Source organism: Pleurodeles waltl, chromosome 8, assembly GCF_031143425.1.
Source record: "Pleurodeles waltl isolate 20211129_DDA chromosome 8, aPleWal1.hap1.20221129, whole genome shotgun sequence".
In the NCBI taxonomy this organism is placed as follows: Eukaryota; Metazoa; Chordata; class Amphibia; order Caudata; family Salamandridae; genus Pleurodeles; species Pleurodeles waltl.
The window spans coordinates 418,259,492-418,271,951 of NC_090447.1; positions in this window are offsets into that span (position 1 = coordinate 418,259,492).

The window sequence follows — 12,460 nt, forward strand, 5'->3', positions numbered from 1 at the left end:
CTTTGAGTGGAATATCAAAAGCTGTCAACTGCCACTCCTCAGTCTCCACGCAATAGGGTGGAGACTGGACAGGTTTGGGTGGAGAACCCTCCCCATCTGCTGCAACAGAAGATCGTCCCGAAGGGGCAGTCAGAGCGAAGGATCAATGGCCATGCTCAGTAGCTCAGGATACCAGACTTCATAGTTTGAAGAAGGAAGTCAACAGTCTCAGGCGAGGCCGCCTTTAACAGCCAGTCGTCGAGAAAGGGGAAGGCTGAACCCCCTGATCTATGCAGATGAGCTGCAAACACCTCCATCACCTTGGTGAACACCCAAGGGCCACTGGTAAGGCCAAAGGGGAGCACGATGAACTGAAAGTGCTCCTAGCCTACCTTGAACCCCAAATAACATTTGTGAGCAGGCAGGACGAGAATGTGGAAGTGAGCATCCTGCAAGTCTGACTCTACCATCCAGTCTCCTGGGTCCAGGGCAGATAGCACCTGAGTAAGAATGTGCATTATGAACTTCTCCTTTTTGAGAAAGAGATTGAGGGATTGAAGATCTAGAATATGGTGGAGGCCCTTGTTCTTTTTGGGGCACCAGAAAATAGCTGGATTAACAACCACATCTTACTTCTGTTACAGAGTTCCTCTCTATGGCTCTCTTGGCCAAGAGACCCGTAACCTCCTCGCAGAGAAGTCCCAAGTGATCCTCCGTCATCTAATTGTATTATGGTGGCATGGAAGGAGGGGAAGTCTTGAAGGGAAGGGAGTAGCCCCTTCAGACTATCTGCAAAACCCACCTGTCTGACGTGATGTATAGTCAGCGAAGCAGGTGATGGCAAATCCTGCCTCCGACTGGCCCCTGGTGGGGAAGAGTCAGATTAGGAAGGTTGGAGGCAGCTGTTGAGTGGAGGTTGTGGGGGGTGTGTGCCAGACGACTGGCCAGATCGGTGGCAACCTGATCCACGAAGATATTGGATCCCACGTCCCCGGCCACACAGAGGCTGTACAGCATGCAGGGCCTACTGGCTAGATGGGAATGAACATGGTGGGACACCCCTTCTGTAGCCATGGAAGGGGTGAAAAGCAGGCTGAAGGGGGGCAAGGGGCAGCCGTGAGGCCCAAGGACCGGGCTATAGCATGAGAATCCTTGAAGCGCTCGAGCACAGAGTTTGCTTTTTCTCTGAAGAGACGAGTGACATCAAAGAAAATGTCCATAAGGTTAGATTGGACATCCCCTGAAAAGCCAGATATCCTCAACTGGGCGTGGAACCTCAGGTTCACAGTCGATGCAACCACTCTGCCCAGTGAGTCGGTCTTGTACAGTCCACACAGGATGGTGAACTTTGTTGCGTCTCTCCTGTCAACAACTGCTTGACAGCGTACAGCCTGGGGCTACTCTTGAAGATGTGGCAGCGCTTGCTCAACCGTATCCTACAGTGAGTGGGAGTAGCAGCCTAAAAGGCATGCGTCATGGCCCGCAACGCTAGGCTGGCGAAAGAAACACCTTCTTTCCAGTTGGTCCAGCCTCTTGGATTCCCTACCGGGGGGGGTGGAAGGGAATGCAACCCTAGGATGTAGATGCTTGAATAACAAAGCTCTCAGTGGTGGGGTGTTGCATCAGGAATGCTAGGTAAGTTAGAGCAGGGCAATGGCGGAGGGCAGTAGTCCTGTTCACAGGAGCTCCTGTGCTGGGTTTGGACCCGGTACCCTGCAGGACATCTGTAAAGGCTTTATTAAAGGGCAATAGGTGTTCAGAGGGTGAAGCACCAGGCTGCCACTGAAGGCAGCTCGAGGCCCAAGACCTCATCCTCTCTCCGCACCACCACCGAGTAGGACGCTCCCTTTCCCCGTAGCCATGGTAGGGGAGAAATCATGTCAGTGCCTGCGCACCCGGAGTGTAGACACTTAAAAATCTTCGATAAAAAGTCAAAAAAGACCATTCAAAAAGTGACTGAGAAGTAGCTCTTTCTACAGATCAGTGCTGGCTGGCACAGAAAGAGAACTGACATCAGCGTGCCACCCATATTTTGGACCTGCAACATCATATCGGGCACGGATGATGCATACGACAGACGTGGAGTTGATCGAAGTCACCTAATGATGTGCACAGGTACTGCCTGAGAAACATCTCCAGATCCAGAATGACACCTGGGGGAAAGCCTATGGTAAGGAATCTGCTACTAGATGTCTCTACCAGATCAGGGTGGTTCTGGTCTAAGCTTTTACCTTCTTGAATTTAGTCTTTTAAGTCCCATTTCTCTGGAGGATTAAACTTATAAAGCCTCCCAGGACCTCAGGGGAGGCGCTGAGAGAATCACAGGGTGACAGAGTACAGCCTGGATGCCACTGACCAGCTGGGCAGTTGCAGGAAAGGCCTTTTATAGCTTATTGCTTCCCTATAGCTTGAACATGAGGTCAGCCTTATGGCCCTTGGGGTACACTTCTTTCTCCTGCATACAAGAGGGAGAGCAGGTTCTGTCCTTCAGGACTTTTCCCAGGTTTGCAGCAGCAGGTTCACATCTCTCTTGATCTTTTACAGGTCCAGAAGTGTTCCGCAGTGGCTGTCTGGAGAAGCCACATTTATGCCTGGCACAAGCTTATGGGTGGGAATGACTCCTGGGGAAGCCCTAACAATCATGGAAGTTTCCTTGAGCTACAACCCTACCCACTGTGGACATTTTCAAGATGGCTGAATTCTCCAACCACACTAAACATGGGCTCCTAGGGTTCGGGGTGTGTATGGGCGATGAACTATGATAATTATAGTACCCTCTTACATCGAACACTAAAATCCAGTTTTAGACAATCCCTGTAACCCCAACAAACTCATAAACAGACAATGCCACGTGAAAAGCTCCATCAGACCTTTCTAGAAGGTATTGATTCTCCAGCAGGATCTGAAACTGTGATGACAACAAGAGCCCACTGTGATGGAGGCTGATCTGGCTGGGGTGACAAAAGAAGGGCCCAGGCTTGGGAGATAGCTACATCTTTTTGTGACAGAGAGGGTCCCTTTAAAGTTAATCAAGCCCTTGAGTCCAGCACACATGCATCCTGTCAAGGGCATAACACCTCCCCACATACTTCTCCACACCCAACACCTTTTGTCCCTTTCCTAGGAGCAAGTTAAAGCCTCATTCATGCCTACTGAAATGTTAATTACTGGCTGCAGGAGAGACAGCAAAATGCAGATTTAGCATGCAGGGACTTTAGGAAATGCAAAGGTGTCTACTTAAAAATCATCTTTCCAAAATATGTATTAAAACTCCAACTTAACCAGTGAATCTGGCTTGCAATACATGTTTCAAAAAGTAAACAAATTAAATATCTAGTTGTTTCCCAGGCGGAGATAACATTTGTTAAACTTAATATTCTATCCCAATGCCTTCCTATAGAACAGAGAATCCTGCTACAGTGAAAATAGTTTAAGGGCATTTTCACAGTAAGGACTTCTCTAACATTAAACTTGTACATGCCCTACTTTCAGATACCATGTACCCTGCCGTATGAGCAAGACCTACTTAGGGGGGGACTTATAAATATTTCAAAGGAAGGTTTAGGCCAGTCAAAAATGAGTTATTTTGACAGGTCAAATCTGCAGTTTAAAACTGCACAGCTGGGCCACAGTGTCAGGCATGGAGACATGCTTTACAGTATCATGGTAGTGGATGGCACTATGAGTGCTGTAGTCCACTGGTAGCACTAGATTTATAGGCCCTGGGTACACTTAGTAACATATTCTGGAGACAGATAAGCAAATAAAAATAAACCAATTATGTATACATCAATTTTAGCAAGTTTAAAACAAGAGCACAAACACTTTACCACTGGTTAGCAGGGGTAAAGTGCACAGAGTTCTACAAACAGCAAAATAGGGTTCAGCGAAAAGGCAAAAAAATCTGGGGTTGTTGTAGAGCCACTTTAGTGATACCTCTGGGCACGTTATTTTAGCAACTAGACATGCTGCTTGTGCGCCCTTTAGCCTACTGCCATTTTATTCTGCTTCATTTTATTATTTTAGAATCAGCCACATTCGTGGTGGTGTTTTATTTTCTTTATCTAGTTGTCCTTTCGCCTAGGAGAGCGTCACATTTCTTAGAACAACATTCTTTCACTTTGTGCTTTCCTGAAGGCTGCAGCCAGATAGGATTGTCGGCACAAGTGGTACACTGCGTTTCTAACATTTACAGAAACGCAGGTATTTTTGTGTGGGGACACTTACTTAGAACATCAGTTGTTTTAATATAAAAACATTTCCCTGTCCCATGCGCGTTAGAGGGAGTTTCCACCCAGATGACCATGACCGCATGCTTACTGGCTTTGTTATGTCTACTTACTGAGACCACTGGTTCCCTGGCCCACACGGGATGGTGTCTCTATAGATAATAGGCCTCTTCACCACTGTCATATCAGGTATGGGGGATGATTTCTTCCCAGGGGGAATCCTAAAGGGTGGATTAGGGCTTAACCTGCTGTACTCTAACATAGCTTAGGTAGGAATTGCATATATTGTGCACAGTGACAGTATAGTGGGACTTTTCCTGTGTTTCACTTTTCGTGTCACCATTTTGCTTCTAGTATGTTTCATCATTCTAATCATTGCATTTCATGCCATTTTGTCTAAGACGCAGCTGATTCAATAAGTCTGATTGAACCATCTCCTATCTCTGTTTGTCTTTGCATGTGTGAGACTGATGTAACTGAGAGAAAGTGAAATAGATCTGATCCACCACAATTTTCCTGAGAAGTCATAATGTCATGCGCCTGGTTGGCACAAATCGTCCCTGCTCTTGGGCAGAGAGGAGGCGCTGCTAGCTGGCCAGAAAAGGATTAGGCCGACAGTTGTCACATAGTGCTGGATTGGAATCAGTTCCCCACAATTCAGGTGATGCTGCACCCCCAAATCCAGAAGCATCATTGGTACAATGAGAGCCAACGCAACAGGGTAACCCTGCAGAATAGGCAAATTTCAAACACGCCCCTCACCCCAGGCTAAATGCTAGGGTAGACTAAAAGAAATACCTGGATGGGCTAAACTGTTCAGATAGAACACAGACAATTTACTTCTTCAGCAGTTGAGTTGTCTGTTCTTGCCCCTCTGAACCAGCCTGTACCCCTCTGTCACCGTTCTCCTGGGCCACTGTACTTGGACATGGGGAACCGTTCTCATCTGCAGACCCCATCTTAGAGGCTTCTAATCTTAGCTTTCTCACAGATGCATCCTACTAAAAGAATAGTATCACCATGGCCAACAAGGTGATGTGGCACATTTTGCCACTTGGGTCAAACCTCTGCCCCAACCTAGGAAAACCTCTGGCTACAAGGAACCCAACAAAAGGAGGTCACTGACATCTGTCAGTGTCAAGTGCCATCCACTACCAGGAGGCAGTTCCAGTCTGGAGCCTTGCACAGACTTTACTTCCAGTCCCACTGTTGCTCTTGAACTTTTCCTGGTTGCTTAAATTCCTCGGAGTAGGAGCTACACCAAAAGATGATAGACACCCTCCTCCCACTTGTACTTCTGCCACTTAAGAGGTGGTATCCTGAGACTGCCCTCTCAGTTTAAAGTTGGTTCCCTGACGCTGAACAGGTGTCTGGCAGTGCAGGACTTTCAAGGTGGGGTACCACAGCCTCTCTCAAAAGTGACACACTCTGTCTATGTCATTTAGTGGTCTGTCTGGGGCAGGTCTCTGGTCCTCTGTCTCTGTAAAAGAGCTAGCATCCCATCCAAGTCAGAAGTGTCCTCACCAGGGTCAGGTTTTGGTGGTTTTCACTCAAAGCAGGTAACCCTCATACCACTGTGTATTGCCTCCTCCTCCTACCACATACTATCCATCTGGGCCTCCATACTTTCTGTCTGTAAACAGTAACCCAGGAATCTCAGGGGTTGGGGATCCCAGCACGCCCACCTCACCCAGCTCTTCTATCACCAGTCAAATTTCACTGCAAAGGATGCAGTCAATGGGCATCTAGGGACTGATAATGACCCTCCTTTGGGTCACCCCCCCTTGTTCCAGGGACACAAGGGCCACAGGGAGGAAAACAAAAACCTGCCCAAGGACCGAGGTTACTGTACATATCTGTCCTTGAAAATACTGCTCTGGGGAAAACAACTTTTTCATTACCATGGCCTAGTTGGCACAGGTATCCCTCAGAGCAGTGACAGGGACCCCCATGCACTGTGATCTGCTGAAAGTGATGATTCCCACCCTCGGGGATCACCAGCTTATTTTCTGGGCCCACCAGGGCATGCTCTACTCCTTCCTACTGGAGGCAACCTCCACCCCACCAAAAGGTCACACTGGCCGCACCTGTGGAGTGCAAACCTTTGGGTGGGTTCTTGATGCAGAGTCCCCTTGGTTGCCTTGTGCCCTGACTGGTAACAGTTACAACACTTGGATGAGCAAAAGGCAACCTGAGCTTCTGCCAATCAGAACCTGCCCCACTTGTGCACAGAAGGGGAATGGGAAGCATTTCCATCCTAACTGTGTTGGGGCCGCAGGGGTAACTTCTTAGCAGCTTAGTGGGGGTAAAGAGCATAGACTTCCATAGCAAACATAGGGTTCAGCCAAAAAAGGAGGACAAAATCTGGGGTGATCCTGCAGAAAGGCCAAATTTCCAACAGAACCAATGTCATGGAGGCCTAGTGGCAACTTTAAGGAGCCTACACATCAAATTAGGTGATGACAACTTTGCGTTCTCCTCTCCACACTGGGAGTAGTTCAAATGGAGAGAAATCAGTGGAAGTTGTAGAACTATAAATAAAGGATGCAGCTTTTACTTAGCTCAATTGCCACATTCTATCAAACTCCATGTGCCATGTGAAATGTGCCACAACACCTCAAGGAATCTAACTTGCGACATGCTGGTTCCACACATTTCTGCAGAAGCAATGCTCAATAAGCTATCTAATCAGAAAGCCTTTTAGATCAGTTGTTGGCTGAGAAGAAAATGTTACTTACCTGCGGTCATGTTCTTTCTAGTGGATACCCTATCTACAAGTGATTCCTCACCTGTAGAACAATCCCTAGGCATCAGACTGAATACGGGAAACTTAAAAGCTGCGAAGTCATGAGTAGAGGGCGCCATGAGTAGAGGGCGCCTCCCCACAGTCAGACACTGGTAATATAATTAGGTGATGCCATAAAGTACCCACCCCAGCACATCAGTTTCCTTCAATTTTTTCCAAGCCTTTGAGGAAAGAAGGAGTTAAAAATAGTGGGAGATTGCAGTACGAACATATATATGAGATGGAATCTTAGTAAATTTCCCTATGATTTATCCATCAAAACGGGGAGGTGGGTGGGTCGGTGAGGAATCTGCAAGTAGAGTATTCACCAGAAAGATCACTATCACAGGTAATTACATTTTTCTTCTGATGGCTAGGCCTACCTGCAGATTCCTCAACTGTAGAACAGATTTCACAGCATTACCCTGCTCAAGAGGACGGTTGATGGATGATTCAGACCAGGAAATCCTGCAAGACCTGTTAAATGAAGTGCCTATCCCAGTGCACATCCCCATCAAGGCAGCAATGTTTTGCAAAGGTGTGCAAGGAAGGCCATCTCGCCGCTTTACAGATTTCTGCAATTGGGACACTCCAAGCCAATGTAGAAATGGTAGACTTACCCCTGGTGGAATGGGCCCGGATTCCTTCTTTGCAAGGGTGGGGCAGGTCTTATTGCAGAGGTTGAGCAAACGGGATAGAGTTCTCTTCTAAGCTGCCTTCCTCTTCTTGGTTCTACAACAGGCAAAAAAGAGTTGGTTGTCTGATATTCCTTTGTGCAGTCCAAGTAGTAGTTAACAGCCTGCCTAGGTTCCAAATGATGCAACCATTCCTCTTTCGTAGCAAGAGGTGAGTGCAGAAGGTTGAAAGGGTAATGGACTGGACACGATGGAAAGGAGTGGTCACCTTGGGAAGGAAAGCAACCCTGGTTCGCAACACCAACTTTTTTGGAAAGATGGTAGTGAATGGGGGACATCAGCTAAGGGGGCCTGCAACTCACTGACCCATGTAGCAGATGTGATGGCAAACAAAAATAGTGTCTTGAAGGTCAATATCCAGAGGGTGCAACTACGTAAGGGCTTAAATGGAGTCCTCATTAAAAATGTAAGATCCAAACTCAAGTCCCACTGAGGAACTACAAATGGAGGGAGGAGAAAGATTAGTAAGGCCCCCTAACAGAAGACAGGTCAACAGGAGACTTAAACAAGGATGGCTGATCCGGCAGACAGAGCAAAGCAGATAAGGTGACTAAATAGCCAGTAACAGTGCCAATGGCACATTCCCTCTGAGGAAGAGAAAGTGCAAACCGCAGCCCTTGGGACAGTATGGCAAGGAATCCACACAATTGTCTGCGCACCATACAACAATTTTGCCCCATCTGCCGCAATATGCTCACTGCAACAAGATGACATCTACCACCTCTAGTGGCAGCTGAAAAGAGCTGTTGTCCCCGTTCAATCTCCAAGCATGGAGCTGGAGGCCTCGGAGACTGGGGTGCAGAACCATTCCCCCTGAGTGACAGAGAAGGTCCATCCTGAATGGAAGGTGGAGCGGATGACACATGGAGAAGAGCAAGAGGTCTGTATACCACGCCCTTCTCAGCCATTCTAGAGTTATTAGAATTACTTGGGCCCCATCTTGGTGAATATTCCTCAGAAACAGAGGAATCCACAGTATGGGCTAAATGCTTAATGCAGATGAAAGTTCCACTTCAACTGAAACATGCCCACCAAGGCTACTCTCGACAGATACTGGAGAGAGCAGAATAGCTGGCACTGACCACTGTCTGAGAAGGCAAGTAAGTCTACCTGATGAGTGCCACAACTAGTGAAAATGTCCTGTACTACCTCCCGTAGAAAACGCCACTTGTGATTGGCAAGATAACACCGGCACATGCTGGTGACTATGACATTCAGAAACTCCTGTAGGTGTTTGGCGATGATCCTTTGGGAGTGTGCCCAAGAGCATAGTCTCAATACCTCCTGGCAAAGGAGGTGGGACCCTACTCCACCTTGCTTGTTCACATACTACATCACAGTTGTGTTGTCTGTCAAAATTTGGATGGACAGACCCATGATGGAAGGGAGGAGGGCTTTGAGTGTCACCCAAATCACCCACAGTTCTAGCAGGTTGATGTGAGGAACCTGCTCCTCCGAAGACCAGAGGCCCCTAACCTCCAGATCCTTCAGATGAGTTCCCCACCCCAGGTTTGAAGCATTCGTCACTACCATTGTAAGAGCCACAGGGGGAGTAAAGGCCATCGTGTATGTCAGTTTCGCCTCGTTCCCTCACCAAGCCACATCTGCAGCTGGTTTGGGGGTGATCACAATGGAATTAGACAGGTCTCCCAAGTACTGTGGCCACTGCCGGCAAGGCACCACTGCAGGGCCCTCATACGCCAGTGTACGTCTGTAATTAGGAGAATGCAGGAAACCAGCAGACCTAGGAACCACAAGACACTCAGGACTGGAACTCCAGCACCTGACTGGAAAGTTGGAAGCATCTCCTGTATGTCTGTGAGCATCTGTAGAGGAGGAAATGCACAGAGAAAAGAGGTATCCAGTACAAACTTTATGAACTGGAGTAGTTGGGAGGGCCAGGGCCACTGGTGAGATTTGGGCTCAATGACTGAAAAGCCCACATCGAACAGTAGAGATTCTGTAGACAGAGCTACAACAACTCTGGTTAGCTAGCTTTGGAGCCAATCGTCCAAGTGCAGGAAATTCCAAACGCCTGACCACCTGAGATGGGCTGCAACCACCACCATCACCTTTGTGAAGACTTGAGGTGCCGCTATCAAACCAAAGGGTAACATCCCAAATTGGTAGTGCATAGGACCCACCACAAATCACAAGTAGCTCCAATGAGTATGCAGGATAGGGATGTGGAAGTATGCATCCTGCAGGTCCAGGGACATCATCCAGCCTCCACGGTCCCACGCCAGGAGAACTTGAGGTAGGGTCGGCATCTTGAACAACTTCTTTTTGAGGAAGAAGTTCAGGCTCCTGGGGTCTAGAATGGGCTGCAGGCCACTGTACTTCTTGGGCACCATGTAGTAATGTGCATAGCAGCCTTGTCCTAGTTCCTTGTCTGGCACTAACTTCACACCCCCTTCCCGAAAGAGAGCTGCCACTTCCTGCTGCAAAATGGCCAAATGATTGGGAGAAAGAAGTGGGGGGATGGAAGGCAGAACCTGAAGGAGAGGAAGGCAGTAGCCCTTTTCTATAATCTGAATGACCCATTGGTCCAAAGTAATGGACTTCCAGGCCATACAAAAATGGGACACCAGCCCTCCCATAGGCTTCATGTGGGGTCAGAGAAACAAACTGGAGAGGAAGAGGAGGGCTGCAAGGTGGAACCACGGCCCGTCCTCTAGAACAACCGCTGTATTGGTGAATGAGGGGGCTTGGTTGCTGCTAATATTACCTGGACGGAAGAAGGAACCTCTCCCAAAGCCACAAAAGTGGTGAAAGGACAGGAAGTCCTTGGCTGGTGGTGGAATCTGAAGGCCTAGAGAACGTGCCATGGCTCTTGATGTTTTTAATCTCTCCATCACCAAATCTGCTTTATCACCGAAGACGTGCACCCTGTCAATGGGAAGATCCATTAAATTAGATTGGACATTGGAAGAGAAGTTGGACCTCTGGAACCAAGCATGGCAGTGGAGTTCCTCATGGCCCGAGAAAATGAGTGAGGTCAAGGCCTGACTTAATGATGTGACAGGAAGCATTCTGTTCATCGGCGATGATCTCCTGAAAATGCTCCTTCATTTCTGGAGGGATGTGCGGCAGCATAGTTTGGGCCATGCCCCACAATGCATGGGTATATCGGGCAAGAAGGCAGTTAGTGTTCAGCGATTGTCAGGCCATAAATCCAGCTGAGAAGGGTTTCTTTCCCCAGGCTTCTAGCATTTTGGACTCTCTGCCTGATAGTACAGTAAGAAAGGAGCCACCCAATTGTGTCCCTGATTAGGATGCCAGGATAACTAAGCTCTCCAGTGATAGGTGCATGGATGGGGAATGGCGGGTCACCTGGTGCTGAATGGTAGTGTCGGGCCACAAGTCTGTCTACTGCTGGTGTGGACGATGACTTCTTCCCAGCCCCAGGACAGATGCCATCAACACCTCAATGAAGGGTAGCAAAGGTTCTGAAGTGGCTGATGAGGGCAAAATGACTTACATTAGCATGGTGGTCTTATCTTCTGCCAATGGCAACTAAATCCAAGGCCTCTGTGGCATTCAGCATGGTTTTATGGAGGGACACTATCTCAGAAGTTGGTGGTCCAGTGGGGAAATCCATAGCTAAATCTGATGAAGTATCCAGTCCATTAGCTTATTGTACGCCCAGAAAGTCTTGCAGGGAGTCCTGTACTTGCTTGCCATACAACAGGATAACATAAGTACCAAATCCATGAGAAATATTCCATGGACACTTGCCCTGTAAGCCTCCTTTTCCACTGGCCCCTGTGCATATCCTCGGGAGTGAACAAGGGGTTTGACGTCGGTCTGCGGCACCCGTGACTCCATATCTAGACCTGGTGGTGGAGGCGGCGCCGGCCATGAAAGCAGCCATATTATCACTGGATCCAGCAGGGCAATTAAGGTACTGGATCCAAAGGTGCAGTGCCAAACAGCGTCAGTTGAAATATTGTGAGCTGTGGTGAAGAGGACGAGCCCAAAGGTGCCCCATATGGCAATGCCTTTGCAAAGATTTTCTACATGGCGCTGAGCCAAGACTGGGATCAGAAATTCGTGGAACTGCGGCAGCAAAGGCTCAAGCAAGGGAGCCGATGCAGAAGGCTTCGGGCGCAATGGAGGTCTGCCTGGAGCCGGTCCCAATGGAGGAGCAGGGCTGCGTGGAGGATCCTTAGTCAGAATCTCAACTAACCCCAGTCGGAGAACGTATGGAGACTTTTCTTTTGAGTGCGTCTTCGATTATTTTTTTTTAGTGCTTCATGTGCTTCATGGACGAGGAAGGAGAATGGAAACGATGCAGAATATGGTTTCTGACGCTAGCGGTCGCCCTTGCCCTGGCAATAAAGAGCTTGGCCCTCCTGCTCCTTGATGGCCTTGGAGTTCATGCCAAGTCAGGAGAAACGGTATTTAATATCGTGGCCAGAGCCCAAGCACCATAAACAGAGTGCGGGAGTTCAGTGATGGGCATCAGTTCCTCAAAATCCCTACAGGTTTTAAAACCCATTTTTCTTTTTTTTTAAACTGACTTGATACTGCTACTTGAAAATGTATCGCCAGGAAAACACCTCAGAGATCAAAGCTCCAGATCTGTGTCAACGTCGTAGAAAAAGGGATCTGAAAATCTATGCACTGGGGCTGGCGCTTTAGGACTTTGAGGGCGGTGCCTGATGTCACTTCTGGCGCCGACTGAGTCTAGCTCTCTTTACTGGCAACAATGCGGCCGACGCCTGGGGGGAATTGTTCTCAGGCGAGGAATCTGCAGGTAGAAGTATCCA